Source organism: Pholcus phalangioides, unplaced genomic scaffold (assembly GCF_987345545.1).
Source record: "Pholcus phalangioides strain wild (caught in Gottingen) unplaced genomic scaffold, Ppha-v1.0 ptg000015l_1, whole genome shotgun sequence".
NCBI classification, from domain to species: domain Eukaryota; kingdom Metazoa; phylum Arthropoda; class Arachnida; order Araneae; family Pholcidae; genus Pholcus; species Pholcus phalangioides.
Window position 1 is genome coordinate 41,752,044 of NW_028301608.1, and position 22,153 is coordinate 41,774,196.

Genomic DNA, 22,153 nt, shown 5'->3' on the forward strand with positions numbered 1-22,153 from the left:
CTGAGAGAGAGAGAAAAAAAGTGAAAATATTCTCTTATATATATGATCTTTGGTTATTATTATTATTTTATGTTTGTTTGTTTCGCGTAATTCATTTTAATCTCGATTCATAAATTATCTGATTCTTGAGATTCTTGATACGCAGCAAGGTTTAATCTGTAAATTAAGCCCTGGGTTTTATTAGAGGAATGCGCCGTAACGCTGTGTTAATAAACGATGCGGGGAATAGTCTCATCGTGGATTTTGTCTTAAATTTCCCGTGAAATTACGTATAAATATTTCGTCGCTATAAAGATGTCTCGAAAGGGAATCCAGCTTTTCGGTAGGATGTAGCGAGGTTACTATAACGCCCTCATTAACTGCCACAAAAGATATCCGGGAGGGGTGGGGGGCTTTCATGAATGAAAATGAAAATTATAGCGCAACATTTTTGAATATTTTTGCTTTGATCTGGTGAAATATTCCGGTGGCATATGTTTTCAATCCCAATTCTATTCATTGTATATTGCATATTTGATGCGAATAGCGAGATTTATAAGATTTCCACAGAAATGTTATGTCTCAACTCCACAATGGACAGTGATGCTCTTTAGATTCCCACTGCATTGCTGTTAATAGTGGCAACTACTTAGAGGCCTTTCACAAGGAGCGGATGCGGACGCGTGTCCGGAAGAAGTTTTAACAATTGGAATATACTGAGCCTTTCAGACGAGCCGAAATATCTCCGCACCTAGGAAATGTTCATGCGGGTCCGGACGTTGTCTGCATTTGTCAAAACCTATGCGCGGACTCCGCATCCGCACATAGAAGTTTGCACAATTGGGTTATTCGGAGCTATTCACACGATGCGGATGCGGAGCGAATTCGTCCGCATCTTTGGCTACTTTTTAACGGAATTTTGCACGGATTTTTTTTTTAATTATTTTGCCATAAATACCTTTAAAAACACCATATGAAGGTCCCTGTTTATCAATATGATGTACCCACATACGTCTATTCCCTCCGTTTCCTTCTGAGATGGAGATATAGCAACTTTAACTGAATTTTGTCCATACTTTACAATTTTATACAGTAAAACCTGCCAACAACGGCCACTGACGGGACCAAAATTATAAGTCGTTCTGTCCATTACGAATATTTAATTGACTGCATACTTTAATAACTTTTAAATTTAATTAAAAATTTTTAATTTTTTAATTTTAAAATTTTTAAAATTATTCAAAAAAAACAAATATTTGAAATATTATTTTATATATTTATTATTTTATTAATTTTTAATCTTTTAATTTTTTTAAACTTTAAAAAAAATACTTTTATTAAACAACGTTATCCACGTACGGTGTTCACTCAGGACCGGATTAAGACGTTTGAAGACCCTAGCACTTGAATATTTTTGGTGGTTCCCCGATACCTACAAGTATATTTTAATCTATAATCAGTCTATAAACTTAAAAAAATGAAATTTCATATTTCAGAAGTGACTAATCTAAGGATGGGGTTTCACTATGAAAAGTTTATGAAAGTTATTTTATATAACTTGAAAAAAGCAACTAATAAATTTATTAGTTGCTTTTTTTTAAAAGAATTATTATAGAATTTTTTATAGTGTAATCCAGACTTAAAACCGGGATCAAACTATAAAGTTTTATAAAAGATCTTTTATAAAAGTTTAAAAACTCAACCAATAGGCGCATCGGTTGCATTCAAGCAAATACAACCGGTGATCTTACTGGTTGAATTTTTCACGCTTTATCAAAGAGCTTTTACAAAACTTTTATAGTGTAATCTCGGATTTAAGGCTGGTATGACACTATAAAACTTTGATAAAAATTATTTTATAAAACGTGAAAAATGTAAGCAATAAACACATCTGTTACATTCGAGTGAACTTAACTGATCCGCCTATTGGTTGAATTTTTCAAGTTTTATAAACGAACTGTTATAAAACTTTTATAGTGTAATCTCGGCCTAAGACAGAATTGTGATGTGAATATTTCTAAGCAAGTCTCCACCCCTGCCCTTTTTTTCTACTTGCAAATTCTTTGATATCTCTTGAATTTTTTCTTTTTTTGGAACATCGAATGTTTTTGATGTTTTTGGATTTGATTTTTCGAACATTGGATGTTTTTGGAATTTTTCTTTCATATTTTTCCGAAAAGACAGATTTTTTTTCAAAATCTTTTGAAAATATTTTAAGACATTTCTCTCATCGACTACTTGTGAGGATCGGAATGAAAACATCTTTAGACCCATATTCTATGGGGCTCTAGACTAAACCACCAAAGAATGCCTATGGGCCCTGAATCAGGGGTGAAGGAGAGACATAATTACAAAAATTGTGAAAAAATAGTTTTTATGCATGAATTTCAAACTAAAGATGCGGGCGACGTTTGAAAGGGTATGCGGACCCGTGTCCGCATCCGCTCCGTGTGAAACGGGTCTTATGAATGTTCTGTATCATGCCTTTGAATATTGCATCTTTGCGTTTTTAACAATTTTCTTTCAGATTTCCCATCTCAATTTAGTTCATTGAGTCGTGCTGTAGTTGCCATCAATTAGCATCGTGAATTACAGACTAACTCTATCAGTAAACACAAAATACTTAGGAGTAATACTGGGCAATAGATTTTCATACACACACTTCCAGTAGAATTATGCTCGCTGCAGGATCTTCGGACCAGACATCAACGTTTTGTAATCCAATAACCAAGTTTAGCTAAAAAAATAAAATCATGATGTACACACAAGTAATTCGACCATCTCTACTTTACGCTGCTCCTGTTTGGTTATTTGCCTCTAAAGGGAACATGTACAAATCAAATCAAATTTATTCATTTTCAACATATAGAGTTTTAGATTAGATTTTCAAAACATATTTATCATCCAGAGGCCGTGATGCCTGTACGGATGATTAAAAATTTACATGGTAATTAATGAATAAAATATATAAAACATATGACGTGAAGGAAGCATTAAAATAAAGACACATATACAATATAAACAAGACAAAATTTTCAGTGTAAAAAAAAAACAAATATCAAAAAATCAAGAACGAAAAAACGTACATACACAACACAAAAAAGACAAAGTTCTTAATGCATGATGAGAAATGTAAAATAAACAAAACATTAGATAAAAAATATAAGAAACAAATGCAAATTTTCTAAATAAAAAAAAAATGCAACTGCAAATTTTTCAAAGCAGCGTGCTAAGATGCTTCTCAAAAGCTCCAAAATACTTCAAAATATCTGATTTGCTGAATAGAGGTGGCATCGATTTACAAATATGTCAAAAGGACCTGGAAAAAAAATTTATGATAGACTGGAGAAATCCAATATGAGACATTTCCAGTATAATATAATAATATAATATAAGAATATATAATTCATATGATCAAAATGGGCGACTACGACTTCTCAGGCCAAAAAAAAGTGTACTGATGATTTTTTCAGTACCAGAAAGGAGTTCTAAGGGAATGAGGATATAGGGATAAATATATCATATTAGTGTTAGTTGAAAAAATATTGTAAATATAAAACTCTATTAAGGACTATAATGACTCTTTTGATCATTTATCTTAATATTTTGGTGTAAGATATCGAATTCTTTCTTGTATAAGGTACAGGGTAATATACAAACACATGATATAAATAACCGCATTTAACCTTCTATCATTTATTTTGGTATAGTAGCGATGTACTAGAATAAAAAAGTCTTTGAAAATAAAAATTTGAATAACTGAAATTATGCGTTTCCTTGAAAAAAGGTATTCAACTTTTTTGTACAAGGTATAAGGTAATATGTAAGCACATATAATATAGTTATAACCGCATTTAAACTTTTTTAAACTCATTTATTACAGTAATATTATTTTGGTATAAGTGTAATAGACAAGAAAATGTGTTTGTATAGAATGAATAAAACTAAAAATATGTGTTGTTCTTGAATAAGATACTGAATGTTTGCTTTTTGCATCGGTAATATAAAAGCACATGCAATATATATCCTCATTTAACCTTATTTGTTTTCTCATCTATTATGATATATTATTTTGGAATAGTAATAATGACATACTAGAAATTGTTTTTGAATTAAATTGAATAACTAAAGTTAAGAGTTGTTCTTGATTACTCAATATAATGTGTACAGAAATGTCTGGATAACGTAGTGAGTTATATTGGGATTCATAACGATAAGTGAATAAACGATAACAAATTTAATTTCAATGATTGCAATATGCAATATAATACTCACTTTTGTTGTATGTTATGGAAAAAAAGAAAAAAAAAATGATGAACCATAGACGCTATGATGATAAGCAATATGATATTAAGTGGAAATATTATTGATGGAAATTATGGGGAAAAAACGAAGGTAGAGTGGAGTTATGATTCTATACACATGGTAGCAGCCCTGACCTATGAGAACTTAAAAATGAATATGAAATCTTGAATGTTTATTGGAAGATTGACCGATCCCGAGTGTTGGCTGATTGCACAGTGGTGGTGGTGCACGAAGTGCTTTCCTGGGGTTTTAAAATTAAAATTGAAATAATAATATTTAGTATTAGCAATCACGCCATTAATGATCCCAATGATGGAGATGTAGATCAAAAATAATAGTAATATTGATCTGGTGCTCTACATAACTTAGTCACGGTCACGTTGCTTGCGGGAATTCCTCGCCGGACTAATGCTGAAAAGTTCTCATAGCATGGTCTATCCAACTGCTGAAGGCCCCTTGGGGAACAGAGCGGGGACCATCTTCTAGTATGGAGGTGGCATCACATATTATATCGATCACGGACGTACCATCGACTTTTGGGGGGGGGGGGGGCACAAGAAATCTCTTCCACACAAAGGAGAATTTTCAGTTACTATAAACCTCTTTTCCATAACATTAAAAAAAAGTATTTCCTTCCGTATTTTAAATTTTCACAAAAATATTATAAAACGTATATTTAAATTTTTTTATTATCTTGGGAGGGGGGCACTGGACTCAATGCCCTCCGCTTGCGTACGCCTATGATACAGAGGGTGAGTAAAAATACTCCCCTTTATCGCATCCCTTCCTCTAAGGCGACACTGTCAAGTCTGTAGTCTGAGAGTCCGTGAATCGATCTTGTATTTTTGCATTTTCTACACTATAACGAGAAAATCAACAAAAGGGGACTAATAAAAATCCTGGTCACGAGACAGAGACATGGACTCTATATTTTTTTTTTGCGATTTCCCATTATAAGTTTATTTGAGAATCGAAATAGGAAGAGCACTAAAAGCCCAAGAGGTGCGTCACCTTCTTATCGTAGAGCAATTATTGATCCGAGGTTGAGACGCATTCGGTAATTTAATAACATTTTCCCAATACATTTTTGTCATCGTTAGCTAAGAACTAGAGCCACTACTTTACTCCACCTACGCATTTCGTACATATTCCCGTATGCCTGCGGGTCTTTACCAAATGTCCTTGGAAAAAATTCAAGAGGTCCGTGAGTTCAGATGAGAAAACGATTGACTGATTATTTTTTGAGTATATACTGAATGTGTGTGTGCTATCCAAAAAAACTGTCCGTTAATTTTTCATTTTGGTGGTCAATAGTTCCGTGGTCTTTATTTCAATGGTATAAGGGGTCCGTGGAATGGTTAAGAACATCTGATACTTCAGATTTGAAAAGAATTGGTGCGTGGCGGAAATGGTTGTACCGTATGTGTTCCCCTATATATTTACGATTGTCCAAGGCATGCGTTTCACCTGAAATACTGCCATCTATTTGCCGAATCAGTAATGGAAGTGGCAGGTGTGTGTGTGTTTGAATTTATAGTCTGTAAACAATTTTCGAATTGCACACTGGCTCGCTCTCACACCGAAAAACCATCCAGTATCAACGTCATGCTAGGGATAAGCGCTCAGACTAATTATCTCATTATTTAAGTTATCATTTAGTTTGAGATCCCATTAGTAGATATAAACTATACAAGGTATACAATAAAAAAATTATTTATTCTCCAGAAAAAAAAAATACTATGATGCATTACTGCATTCAGATAATGCAGCTCCAAATAACATAAATTCGCTGTCAGAACATGGCAACCCTCAGCTAGGAATATAATGATGCCAATAATTTTAATGTCCTATAATCGATTTTCGATGTTCTTTTTTTCTCCCTCAAATAATGTCAACGGATATAATCAATACAATTTTTCTGTCGCGTATACATATTTTAAAATTGACTAGATGTTATTGCTTAATACTGGCAAATGTCTCTCTCTCTCATACTATAACGAGACAGATATATTCCTCTATTTAAGAAAACACCGAGGAGGGTGGGCGGGCGAGGTAAGCCGATTTCATTGCACTCTATCTAATACGAGAAATATTAGAAAAATACTTTTTATTCCTATCTGTGATATCGGAAAAATTCAAATATCGATCCTCGTATAAGAAAAAAAAACTGGAAGAAATTAGGTAGATTTATAAGTTGTTTCCCACGTATATATTCATATATATTTTTCATAATTTAGATTGAAGTAGCGAACTCCACTCAAATCTCATCTCTGATATCCAAGCAACATTTGACATAACTCTCTCTCTCTCCCTTCAGTGATATGCACCGATAAAAGGACCAAAAATCATCGTACTCGCATTATCGATACAAGCCGATATCGAAATATTGATCATGCAGGAGCAGAAAACGCATATGAGAAAAGTATGTGCGCGCGTGTGTGTGTGTTGGAGGTAGGTAGTATCCGTCTCCCGCGATACCCTCAAATTATCGGATCCTGATATGTATATGTCGGTCTCAGGGGAATCTCAGATCATTATGTCCTATCGTTATCGTTGGGTCGGAGCTTCGTTATGTAAATCGTGCGGATATGAAAAGTGGTTAGTTATATATATATATATATACATACATAAAGAGATGGAGGGGATGGGAAAGAATTGCCAAGGTAAATAAAGTACCGCAGGAGAATTTTCTCCCTAGAAGTTCCAGTGAATATATTGATGTCTGATATTATAAAGTTTTTCCTTCTGTCGAGATCTTTTATGTAGGATTTCTAGTTTAGATAACGTGTGGATGAGTGCATCCCAATATGTGATGTTGAAATTTTACATATGAGTTCCAAATACCTCTTCTATAGGAACTAGTGGAAAAATCGGTTTTTGTTATGTTTCGGTTTTTTCCATGAAAATTTTCACTTTTTTTTATTGAGAAAAATAATATAAAGTTTTTAATATGAACGAATAAAATACAATAAAGTTAAATCTACCCAATTAGTGGAATGGTTTTTCTCTCCGAAAGTTTTATTCCATTAGATATAGTTTGGAAATAAAAATTTCGAAAAATGTCCTAATCTGGAAATATAAAAATTATTTTACTTTCTGCTATGTGTAATCAGTCTCGGAAGAACAATTAAAGAACATTAATATGTTTAGTATTTATGATACAGAGTTATTACTAACTTGTAAATGAGGATACGATTAAATGTCTCAAAATATTTTTGAATATTGTTGAAAGAATATGAAATCCCCATGTAAGTACATGCCGTTAAATCCGTCTTGGGTCGGATGGAATCCGACTTCGGAAAATAGTAATTTAGAAGTGATTTCTCTTTAATTTCAAGGAGCATTTTTGTGTTACGAAGTACATTTATTTTTTTTAAAATAAAAAATAGTGAAATAATTCCATTATAAAAATTACCTGAAATTTGAAGGAGTAGTTCCACTCCTCAAAATAATTTGGAGTAAAATTGAATTTTTATGATTAAATAATACATCTAAATTCATATTGGTGGACACTGTTTTGGGGGGTCATTCAAGTATTATACGTCAGCAAATTTTGAGCCATTTTTGACCTCCTCCGTCTCCTTGTCAGCAAAAGTCAGCAAAACACTGACCCTCCTTGTCAGCAGCTTAGAATGTTTCACATCTTCAAAAAAAGGTGGTTGATGACGTAAACATCAACCACCGCCAAACCCCACCCCCTCCCGTCATCAAAAGTCAGGAAATCAGAACCCTCCCGATGCTGACGTGATTCTTGAATGACCCCTTAGAAACTGTTTAACGTAGCCTAATGCCTATAAGGTCAGCATGTTCTGCACTTCCAAGTATCATCTATCCCCGCTTTACACGCCTATTTCAGAAAAGAAGAAAATGCAACATAATTTATAATAATTCGCATCTGTGGAGTATAATCCACAGATGCGAATTTGGGTACTTTGCGAAGAAATATATGGTCCACACAGAGACGTATAATCCACATGTGCGAAATCTTCATTAATCCATAATGAAATCTTAAAAATGAAATTCAAAAAATTTCAAACTTTATACTGACATCTGTAGGTCATACTTTGAAAACAAAATTACATAAAATAATTTTGAAACATTTATTTTTATTCCGACTTCTCGGAATAAAAAATGCGGCATATATATATAATTCATCCATGTGGGTCAGATTGACCGTGGCCCCCATTGACCTTTGTGCATACGTTAAGACGGCTCTACCGGCCATTTATGACATATTTGTAATTACAACTAGATGAGTATCTCGACGACAACTCTTAGGGGATATTGAAGTATAGTCAAATCCCGTTATAAAGAACTCCAAAAGATCGGAAAAATCACTTCGGAATAACGAGATTTTGTTATAAGGGAATTCAAGATTTTTACATTGTTCCTACGTAAACTTATCTGGGGCATTAGAAACATTTTCGTTAAAACGAGATTTTTTTCGCTATAATGGTATTCGTTAAAGCTGGAACCGCCTGTATTAATGTTTGTCAATAATTGGTTACCGGACATTTTCTTACTGTACCATGTTTAATCGGTGACTCCTGTTAATAAAATATTTAAAAGCACGATGAGCCATAATTTTTACCGTACACACAACTTCATTGAATAATTATGACCTGAATTAGAAACATATAATTTTGAATATTATATAGAAACTAGTATATTGGATTCCCTACTTTTTTGTATGGTCGAAAAGCCTGACAAACTATGTTCTAATACAAATACCATTAAATATTATATTTTGCCACCGATTCCCTTTAAATTCAGTATATATATTGCTTTATTATGTATTGTATGCTACACATCATCGTAGCGGCAGGTGTTGACCATCTGCCGCCACCGTTGTTCAGTTGAGCGTCGTTTGTGTTCCGCGAAAGACTTGTTTTACAAAGTGCTTGTTTAGTGCGTTGGTTCTTAACTGAGAACAGGAAAATGAACGAACAAAAGATCACTGAGGACGAGTCCTGGTGTTTCAGGTACGACCCTGAAACAAAACGGCAAAGCATGGAATGGTATTCTCCTGCATCACCTCGTCGGAAAAAGGTCAGAGCAGAAAAATCACGCATCAAAACGATGCTAATCACCTTTTTTGATAGTCAAAGCATTATCCACAAGGAATTTCTACCTGAGGGAACGACGATAAATGCTGCAAGGTACATTGAAATTTTGACCCGTTTCATGAAACGCCTACGCAGGGTACGACCTCAGTACGCACAACAAGGTTCATGGTTTCTTGTTCACGACAATGCTCGCCCTCACACAGCCAATATCGTCAAACAGTTCCTGGCAAAAAAGGAGGTGGTGCAAATTGAACATCCACCATACTCGCCAGATCTCAATCCTCCAGACTTTTTCCTATTCCCACGACTCAAACTCGCTTTGAAAGGAAAGAGATTTGACGATATTCCTGACATCCAACGAAACGTGACGAGGCTTTTGAACTCCATCCCAAAAGAAGAGTTCTTGCAAAGTTTCCAGGACATGTATAGGAGATCTCAGCGGTGCATAGTAATGGGAGGTGACTATTTCGAAGGACAGTAAGGTAACTTTCGTTAACATTTTGTCTACGTTAATATTACACTACTATTCACCGAACTTTATTGTCAGAGGTTGTATATCTTCAGTACCTATTCTTTTTTGCACGTTTTCAAACATTAAGAAGAAATGAATTGTTCCACCAACACCTTACGCACATGATAAATTAGCATGGCATCATTATAATTGAATTAAAACTAATGCAAAATGAAAAGAAAACTGTTTAGTTCATCCAATGCAGCAAAGTATTTGGGATTCATTTATAAATATTTTATGAAAAAAAAAATTAAATGTTTTAAATTTTGAATCTCAACTTTAAATGAGTCGAAGAAATTTCAATGTCCTGCCTTTTATACGATGTCGAATACTTTTAGAAAAATGCAAAAAGTTCCATTAATTACGGTCTATGTAATTAATGTAATTAACAACAACTTTTTTTTCTAACAACGATGAAGAGTTGCAATCTTTTGCAGCAGTTACCGCCTGCAACATGAGTTTTATTTGAATTTTCTTCATGAATTATTATAATAAAATGGAATATTCACACATTCTAACGAGACACTCTGTCATTTAAAACAGCTTTGGTAGTGAGTTAAAAAAAAATTAAGTAGAGAAGAAGAGAGTGAAATTCTCTCTGGTGTGAAGTAAATTAATTCTCTCACAGTAGGTGGTATCAATCAACGGCACCGGTTGGTATTTTTCTTCGCCAACGTTTCTCTCCCAATGGAAATTTATGTAAGCTGAACCTGAGAAAACATATTATGACAGAGATGACACTTCTCATAATCAACCTCCGAGAGATATACCACCACCACACACGTAACGCTACGACTGGTTCCTTTAAAGAAAACCGAAAGTGTTACGGAAGAGAGAATTATAACACCGCCGCCATTGTGACCGTGATTTCGTGAAAAGAGGATTTCGTGAGGAAAAATTTATTTTCCGAGGAATCTAATTACGAACTTTTGTGTGTGCTTCTTATTTCGTGAGGTTTCGAGTATGTATCTAAGCGAAATACGACATCTCTAGCTTCCCATAATTAAAACTATACGATTTTTAAAAAATACAATCGAATGTCCATGTATAATTCACGTTTCTATATGTTTTGAAGGTGAATTATTTATTTCACTCGGCTGCATAATTCAAGAATAACCAGTTCGATATAATTCACTCCTTTTACGTTTGATTGAAAAATTCAAAACTTCCGCAATATTTAGTATTTTAGTATTTCTTAGTTTCATTTCAGACTAATCCCAGATTCACCCAATTTCAGATTTTCCCAATCAGCTCGATCCGGGGTGGCCAAATTCTCATTTTCGAGGGGCCAACATAGCGGTCGGCTATTCCGGTGTATAAGCAGTATAAGTAAATTCACCCAGAAAACACGCAGATTGTCTTCGCCGTAATTAATATGATGAAATACGGGCATTTGGGATTGTCTATATCCACTTTATAAATTGATATTAATATAACATATTCATTGTTTATCTTGTTGTGTTCCCAGATAGACTCATTACATTAAAAATTACAGATTCTTCTGAAAATTATTTCATCCTTTTAAATTTACAAGATAAATTTTACAGACAACATTTTCCCCCACATTGTTATTATTATTATTATTCCTTACTCTTGATTTGACGACAACTCGTGGGGGTCGTATGGGTCGAATAGACACACGATGAAATAATTCACTACCTGTAGACTTCGATAGGAGATTTATTATTTTGATGCAAAGCATGCCAAAAGTCAGCCGCGTGCATATTACTGACCATACGGAATAAGCAAGCACTTGACAGTACCGAATTAAGGTAGACTAGGTTCGCATGGACCGGGCACACTACCTGTAGATGTGGAAAGATGGGCGCACTCACCTTTACCTGGTGCTCCTATGTGCCTATATGAACGGAATCAAATTTGCGATATATGAATTCTTATTACTTGAGTTACCGTCTTAAAACAGGATGTCGGTATTTTGGTTTGAAAAAGTGTGAGTCTGCTTCAGCGTGGAATACCAACAACCTGCTGTCTCGAAATTAGGAGATGACTGCTTCTCTGTTTTCAACACAAATAATCATCTTTTCTCTGGGTGTGGAACTCTTGTCCGACAGAACACTATGAACCCGACCATCAACTACAAAACATTTTTGCTCTATGAAATTATTGGGTGCGGCGTAGTTTTGTCGGTTGAAATTCCGAGGTACATTGGGAGTCGACATCCACTTTGAGAAAGTTTCATCACGGTGAGCGGAACACCAAATATGCATTGAGCTACAAATACAGATACCATCAACAGACGGTTTGCCAAATGAGGTAGCGGAAAGAAAAACGCTCATAAAAAAAAACGTTTGTGAATTTTGAAACTTGTGGCAATTTTTGTGATAGAAAAGACAATATATGGTGTGACTATAAGAAATTACAATCGATTCAGTTATTTCTTCAGCTTGGTAGGTGGCTCAAATACACACAGACGTCATCACACCCTATGTGTCACTTGGTTCTATTTAGATAAAAAAAATCCCACCTCTTTCAATAGTTAAAAATGGCGCTTGGTTCCTTTTATATAAAAGCCGTCCAAATACTGATAAAAAAAAATCAATCTAATACGCGGTATTTTTAGTTTATTAACACTTACAGAGTTGATGAAAACCTATAGTTTATACCGCTAAGGATTTTTTTCTTTAAATGGCGGGCTTGTATTATTCTGCTCATTTATCCATTCCTGTCCATACGCTGCATGATTATATTTTTTCTTGTGTGAATGAATCTCTAGATAAATGATAAATTGGATAGATAGCAAACTTGATAAATACAAACTTTTACAAATTACGTTAAATTGGCTAATATAAATGACATTTGTTGAAATATATCTATTTGAATTAGATGAAGAGATTAGAACTTCTTCAATCGATACACCGATAAAATAGATTTTTACATTTGAATAGCATTCATCCGGCATTATTCGATCTTGAACTGCGCCCTAGATGACTTAAATGACCTGTAAGTGTGCCGTGGGCCACTTGAGTGATCTGTAAATGTGCCTCGAGTCATTTAAAAGATCTACAAATGCAACGTGAAATCCCTTAAGTGATACAAAAATGTGCCGCGGATCATTTAAGTGGTTTGAAAATATGCCGCGGGCCACTTAAGGTATCTGTAAGTGTGCCGGGGTGATGAGAGTGATCTGATTAGGAGCTGCTTAGTAAATTTTTACAAAATTAAGTTTGAGGTCACGTTCCACATTAAATGTCTCCGAAGGCCACATTTGGCTCGCGGGCTATGGAATGAGCATGTATGATATATACCAGTGGTTCTCAATTTTTGGAAGCCTGCGGTCCGGTGAATCTCGTTTGCTCAAGTGAAAGACCCTGTCATACACATAACTAACCAGAAATTAATGGGGAAAAATGAAACTCTGCTAATCACTCATTGCCCAGTGTGACTAATGTTAGGGCCCAGTTTGGGCCGCGGCCCGGCGGTCGAGAATCACTAATCTATACGATACCACAGATTTTTACATTTCGATAACATTTATCCAACAATATTACGATCGCGCTAACACCAAGGAAAAAAAATAATTCAAACAAAAATATACGAGTAATATGGATATTTCAGGGCGTTGATCTTCAGTTTTACAAGAGCTTCCCAGTTTAAGACCGTGTCCGAACTTCATTTAGCGTTCAAAAGAAACGAAGTGCCGTGACAACTGTATTTCTGGATTTCTATCCGGAATTCTCGTAACGCTTTCATTCCGTTATAGCATAGAGAAATAGAGAGAGAGAGAGAGAGAGAGGGCGAAATGAAAAAAAAAAAAACGAAATTTCTCACTATTTTTTTCTCTGTGAAGAAGCCTTCTTCTCCTTCATGTGCCGTTTCTTTCAGCAATCTACTTTCCTTAGGGCTGGAATTGCACTTCAAGATTAAAGGTTAAATAAATAGCTTTCCCGCCCTGACAGGTTTCGGGAAATAAACCCCAAAGAAATAGAGAAAAGATTCTTTTCTTTCTTCCTCTCCTTCGAAGACGCCGAAGAAAAAGGAAAAAAAAAAAATGACTAAAGAAAAAAAAAATTTTTTTCATTTTTTTTTCCATCATGTCCGGGATACGACATACGGGTGCTTAATTTAATTTTTTTTTCCTTTTTTTTTTTTCAAAAAACTTGCACCCTCTTTCATCTTATCGTTTGCCTACCTTTTAGTTTTCTTGTTTCTTACTTAAAAATCATCGCTTTCTTCACGGTTGATCGCTAAGGTCCGTGAGTCATTGGACTGTACCCCTTTGCAGATGACACCGGAAGACAATATCGAGGAATTAAGAACACTTTACTGACAGATTCTTACACGTCTGTTGAATTTTTCGTGCTGAATTTATTTCGATTTGTTTCCCCCCCCCCCCCCGTTTAACTTGATTGAGTTCAATTATTATATTTTGATTGGACGCTGAACTTTGTTGATACGGAAATGCTAAGATCCTCTTAAGAAAGTAAATACTGTAACTGAAATGAAGAATTGTTGATCAAAAAGTAATGAAAATATCGTTCTTTAATACAATTTCGTAACTTGGATGAATCAATGAATAAATAATAAGTACATGTATATGCTTAAGAAATAGATATGGTTATATGCATACGTAGATTATAATTTATGTTTTATGCTAAAATCTGAGAAATCAGATTCTGACTTAAAATTAAATTATAAGCTATATGCACCACACTACGTATTTCAGCTGCCTATGGCGCTGGTATTGGTATATAGCTTTTTAAATGACAAAAGCGCTAGTGCTGCTCATTTGTTCATTCAAAAAAAAAAAAGAAGAATAGAAGATGTAATTTATGCAAGAGTATAATAGAACGTATTTCCGAATCATTCATGGGTTCCTTCTGACAACGACCCACTGCATATGTTCTATTTCACTCTAGTATAAATACCATCTTGTATTCTTTTTTTCAATTACCTGTTATGCGTGTGCTTGCGTGCTTGTGTGTGTAGGTGAATGAAATTCTATGCCCAAGATGTACATTTTGCATATTGTACATCTAAATAAAAAAATAGATAGATGAACAAAATAAATGGATTTACTGCACGTACATATACTACACACGGCAAAAAAGTAAAATGCTTATACATTGAAAGTTGAAGAATGCCGTTGATCGTTGAAACATTGCCGATCAGAAAAACTATTAACACCGTGTAAGTATTTATCAACGTGTGAGACGTAGGCACCTCCCTTCCCCAAAACGATCAAAGTTTGAAAATATTTATAATGAAAATTAACGTATCTTAATTTAAATGCTTTTCGAAGGCTTTCCTTCCCAAAAAAAGTCGATCTTTTGTACGCCACAGTCTTGAATGTGCCATTTATTTTAAAGGATGCCGTTATTTCTCGAGTGATTGGAAAAAATTTGGTGTTTCTAAATTTTGGTGTTTGGTGTTTCTTTGGTGGTGCGGTGGATTATATTGTTCCTCGATAGCAACTTACATCGCATACATACTAAGAAGACTGGAAGTGCGCGTCTGAGCGGTGGGAGCGATGACGAGTTCAAACCGGCAAGAGCCCCAGCGATTGATCTTAAGAGGAAATATGATCTTCGACCACGTCGGCGTCAACAAAAGTAACCGATAAATGGAAAACAGAAGCAAGTTCACCTGCAAGGAGACGAATCAAGTCATCGATGGCAAGGACGAATTAAGTGTTATTTACTCGGCTATATAGTGAATTGTGCTGATCTCAGTTCACCCGGTGACGATTCGGGAAACGACTGGCGGCTTAGACGATGATGATCTGCGGCTAATTCACAGTGATTCGAAATTTTATATACCAAGATTATCGGCAATCATTCGATCAATTGACGATTACTGGATTCTTATGGGATGGACGGCTATACACAAGCATCTTATAATCCCGTTTATAATTTTGATTGCCCATTGGCGTTGATTGTTTAGATTTTATTTATTTGTTATATGACTTCAGAAGTTGGCGATCAATTTTTATGTAAATTATTTTATTTTGCTGCCTTCGTCTGAGGTGGTCATGTACGTTGTTTTTAATAAAACTTTCCGGATACACCCATCCTTCGGGAACGCTTCGATATCTCTCTGAGATGGGAAGCGGGGTGTATCCGGTCTTCAAAGGTTAAAGGTGTTTCTAAAAGAGTGAACACATTGAAACATTCAGTATTTATACATTTAAACATGCTATTGTTAGAATTCCTTCTTTTAAACGTTCAATGTTTAAATAGAGAGAAATAAAATATATAAAGTCATATCAGCAGAGAGAAAGGAAGTTTGCTCTAACACATTATTATTTCTATTATAAAGAAAATAACGTATTCTAAAATAAAAAAAATGGTGTAGGCTGTGTCGTAGACACTGCCGCAAGTTCTGACGTGAATAAGTTTTTTTTTGTTCCTTGAATCGCGTGGTAGGTACTGATATAATGAAAACACGTCATTATCATCGGATTTGCCTTTTTGGGAATGGCTAATAAACTAAACATAATGTCGTCTATTTTCATTATGAACTGCTGCTGATATAACGGAAAACGATTTCGTTGCGAATCACGGCAGCGGGCCTCGTGCCCAGATCGTTGAATGCACCTTTGCAATATGCATCTGCATTGGTATCGTCAGATGATTTAAAAGAGGCATTCTCAGGTCAAATGTCTCAACGAATAACACCTGAAGACACGTAGATTTGAGCAGGTCGAAAAGTTCCTTGGAATGCGTTTTAAGTAAGGAGTAGGGGGAGATAATAGTACAAAATCATGAAATTAGTAATTTAATGAATATACACTCACTTGCAAAATGAATAACACATCGTACATTTTGTTGGAATACTCTTTTGAATTAAGGAAGTATGTATGCTCTCATTTTTCTAAAGATAGGAAAAAATTACCATTTCAAAAATCAATATATGCGAGGGATTTGAATTGGGAGCGAAAACATTTGAGAATTGTGAGTTTTCTCAAATGTTTGATCAGAATACATTTAAGTATATTTTGAGTATCCTTGGGACCCAGAGAAGTGTAAACGGTTAATTTTGTGATTTATTCAGTCATGAAAAAGACAGAAAATCGCTTCATTAATTTTGTTTACTATGCAGCTATTGCCAAATTGTAAAAATACAATTTTTATATTTGAAATGTCTCTACTACAAAATCACATTTTATACACGTGAAAGTTCCAAATAACTGCAAACATATGGTAATCGATTAAATTTGCACAAAAGAAATCAATTTTTAAAGATTTAGAAAACCAGATCCTTGTAAAAATAAATATATTTCTATGTATTTTTCGTAACCAATTTTGTTTGTCTATTTTCAACTCAAGAATGTATCATAAATTGATTTTAATCTGCGAAAACATGTTTGTATTTCCAATTAATCCAAAATTTTAAAGAAATCTAATGGGAAAAAAAAGCGAATGTCACTCACACACATTTAATAATATTAAAATATCACAATTAAAAAATAATAAAACAACTACGTATAAACAAACAATTATTTATAATTTCTGTAGAACCAACAAAAAATATCATCATCAAAATATCAAATATCAAAAAATTACCATTAATTTTAAAATAAACACAAAAAAAAAACCCTTTAAAAAAACTATAAATCTTCAAGATTTAAAATAATTGGATTGAATGTCTAAGAAATCGTGAATAAATTATTTGTATTAGAATAAATTACCTGATAAAGGAATGGTCAAAGGCGGCTATTAATTTTATGAGAAAATATCGAGCGTTAAAAACAAAAACAAAAAAAAAAAAGTAATCGAATTAAGAAATTAAAGTGAAAATTGAAGTTGAGGAAAAAAGGGGAAAAAATCTTAAAATAAATTGGTTCTTTTTTTTTTTTTGCTATGGAAAAATTCCCTCTTTTTTTTAATAGAAACCTAAAGGGGACCAGATGTAGAAAAATATTTGCCCTTTTTTTTAAAGATTATTCGTTTTTTGCCTATTAATTAAAGGATAAGAGCGAAAGGTTTTCTTCTCTTTGCTTTTATTTCTGGAGTAAAATACATCACCCATGGGCATCTTTAAATTAGTTTTTCCTTCTCATCCGCTGCCTTCTTATAAATTTCTTATTTTTTTATTATCTTCTTTTATTTCAAGACTAATGTTACATAAACGTACGATTGAAATGACATAAGCTCCCATCTTAACCATTTTTTTTTATCCCGTCTTGAAATGTTTGTTTGCCTATAAGAGATCCTAATGAACTTTTTGCTCCTTAATTTTTAGCGTTTATAATCATTGGAATTCACTGAAGAAAAAAAAAAGAAATAAAATATATTACGGTTTCTTTTCCAATGTATTTTAATTAAAATACGTTTTATTTATAGTTAAGATAAATATGGTAATTATTTGTTTATTCAACACTCGATGTCTTTGTTTGTCTCTGATTTTTTAATACGGTTTCTTTTGTTATCTTTGAATGAATTCAAGTAAATATTTTAGATGAATGGGTTCATTTATGAAGAAATTTATACGCCCTGGTGGATATGATTAAAGAGATATGGAATAATTTTCGTATCTATTTTAGATTGGGATATGGCGCACAGAATTTATGGAATACTGTGAATTGATGAATATCATAAATCCGTTCAGAATGATTCTGTATGGGTTGGGATAATTAAATTCAAAAGAACAATGGTAATTTCAATGTAATAAAACTAATTATAAATTTGTAGAATAATTTTTTTTAGCTGAGTGAGTAATATCTGCTAACATTATGCATTAATCTTAATTAGAATACAAAGCATAAACCAGTAATATATATATATATATATATATATATATCTTATTTTTGATGATTTTAGTATGAAAAAATAGATGATTAAAAATATATATTTCAATTTTAATTATTTTATATTAATAATATCAGAACCGAATGAAATTATACAAAATAATTAAATTCAATAGCTTAAAAGATTCACATTGCTTGATTTTAAATTAATTTCAACTAATTTTTTTTTCATTTACATGTGCAAATAAACGAAATGACAGTCGTGAATTATGTGCATGACATGGTTATATTATAATTGCACTACTATACGTATTGTCAAGTTATACTGCAATTTTTGAAAGAAAAATTGTAAATACAATAGAAAAAAAATCTTTATGATCTTAAGAAATTGAAAAAGTAGATTAAAGGGTTAACTGAATTTAATTAAGTAAATATCAGTGGGAGAAAATCTGATAGATATGAAATCAATTGCTTTTTACAATAAATATGAAATATAAAGTTATTTACATTTTAATAAAAGTTCATTGTTAAATAATTAAAATCCGTTTCAAAATTATTTTCATGCTAGCAATTTCATATTCGGAAATATATAGGATGTTTGATTGAAATTTTTTTGAATAAAACTTATTAAATTAGTAATTCACATTGGTTTTCACAAATATATAACATTTGTGAAGAGAAAACATTCCATCAATTCTATTTTTTTACACTTATGTATATTCTTCAGATTTTTATGAACATAATACATTTTTACGTGACATTAGAAAGGACAAAGAGAATTATTTCTAACACCCAACTAGAACTAAATTTATCATCTCGAATTGATTCAACAACACCGACTAGGAAAAATGTTACATAGCGTCAGAAAGATAGAAATTTCTCGTTTTCATATAAATCCAATGCAAAGAGGCTCGAAAATGGCCTCAGATGAACCATTACGATATTGTATCTTGTATAATTTCATTGCCTTGTTGCTGTACTCAATTTTATTGGCTCGGTAAGACAAAAGGAGTTTGTATTAATAGATTTAACGACATAGCAGTCAAAAGAGAAACATATTCAGCATCCAGCATCAAACAACTATTCGATAAAGCTAATAGAATGATAAATCTCCATCCTAACATCCCTTTTCCTTTTACCTCCGCGACTCTCCTTTAACAATCCCATAAATTCCTGGAGGGGCAATAAAAGGAATTTTTACCCTCGTAAATACCGATGTCAACCGCAAAATTTTCCGTTATTGTCGGAAAAGCGGATAATAACGACACTTTTCTGAATCGAGAAAATATGGGGAACCGTCGTATTGATTTAGGAAAGGATTTTCGCACCGTAAAATGTTCGGATGCTTTTAAAACATTTTCGAAAATACTTCACGCACATTCGTAAACCTATATAAACACACACATACGAAATCTGATTTCTATCTCGAATTCAACGACCAGCAATGATCGTTACGCTACTCAATGCGGGGAAACAACAAAATGACCTGATTAGTATGAATTATGCTGCAATTAGCAGTTCAAAAATGAATGCATCCATTATATTCCCCCTATTCATTTTGCTATCAAGTAGGTACGATGTATTTTTGGGAACAACATCAAATAAATCGATAAATATCTCCCGTAAATATCTGATCCATCATCAGAAATATTAAATATACCAAACAGCACAATCAAATCAATACTCATTGAAACAGCTACGGAATAAGTTATATATGTGGATTTGACTATTATTATTCAACAAAAAAAACTGATTGTAATTTATATCTCAACGAATTCCTAAATATTGGCAATAAAACTATTAAGAAAAATTATTTTGGAATTAAAATTTTATTCCTAACGTTGATTGCATGTGATAGAAATTTTTCATCCAAAAAAATATGTTGAAAACTTTAACCTCAGTTATAACGACGACGACATTGCACAGAATCATCGATGTCGTTATAAGAGAGTTGGACTGTATTTAGAATTTTTTTAAAAAAGCATTACGTATAATTTAACGTTAGGAATGAAATTCCCACTCGCTCATAACGACATCGACGATTCTGTGAAATGTCGTCGTCGTTATAACTGACGTTGAAATTTTTTTTTTCAACAAAATTCCTATCAGATGCAAATGAAATACCACGCACGTAGCTGTTATTTCGTTATGTTTAGGATCGATCATCCGTGTACGCAGGGAAAGGAGAGTCCCTCTTCCTCCAACTCAACCAAAAAATTTTTTTAATATATTGATGAAAAAAAAATTAAATACTTTTCATTTGCTATTTTAATCAAGTTTTGTTAAATTAACTGATTTCGATGGTTGGCAACACAAAATTATTCTCGAAGAAGGATCGACCTTGTGTCCCCCCCCCCCCAAGGTCATCCTTCGTATTTCCCTGTTTAGAGTGACCATTTTTGATTGAAAAATACTGTAAATTGTATAATAAATAACGTAGACATCGCCACATCTTGTTAATAATGTTCAGAATTATCGGTGAAATTAGCAATTATTCCTCCCTCTTGGTGAGTGTTATAGAAGGTCTTCAGTAATTCTAAATGAATTTTACTGAATAAAATTGAACATGATAAATATATGAAAATATCATTCATATTTAAACACATATTAATTGCAAAAAAGGACTAATTATTTATACAAATCATTTTCATCCCCGATCTCAGTATGGATTATGAATCAGAGTAACTTCTTTGAAAAGACAGATCATTTTTAAAAGTAGGCAAGGGCAAAACTACGGAATGACTCGTATATGCGTTACATTACCTCCTTAATTATGATAAACAATACGGATATAATATAGGTATAGTTGCAATTCCCTACTTTTCCCCGTTTTATTGTAAAGTTTCTTTATTTAGTGGAAAAAGATGAATACGGGAAATCTGAAGGAAAAATAAGAAATAAGTTTCGAATAGAAGACGAAAAAACAGTGAGACGCAAAATGTCAATGTGATTTTGAAGAAAATTTGCTATTGATGAGAGCAAAGCCTGTTATGGATTGCTTGCTGAATGAGACCTGAAAGAGAGAGGCGTTGGCTATGAAAAAACATTTGGCGAAAGAAAATTCCTCTTTTTTTCTTTCTCTTCCAGCATTTCTCTTACTTTTAGAATTTCGGAGTTATCTCTGGCCTGTTTTCTATACCGAGATCTTCCCTCCTGATTCTTACATAGAAAAATATATTTTCTTCCGGAAAAAATGCATTTACTCTCGAGTTCTATATTGAATGATTCTAAAATTCCTTTTCTATTCCCCATGGTGAAATATACATTAACATTTTTTAAAGTTTATTTCGAAAATAGATGTAGGATTAAATGACATCATCTGTTGATGCTGAAACATATTACTGTTGTACAGGATGAATCCGATACTGTTGACAGACCAGCCCGAATGAATCACGAAACACCCCAAGAACGATGTCCTATCTCAAACCGTTTTCGAGTTATGGTAGATAATCGATTGTGGAAAAAAATAATTCGCCAAGTCTAAAAAAAACATAATTTGTTAAGTTTCTGATAGACCTATACGTAAACTAAGCACACATATTTGGGGAAGAACAAAAAACATGTTATCAAGTGATACCAATTTCA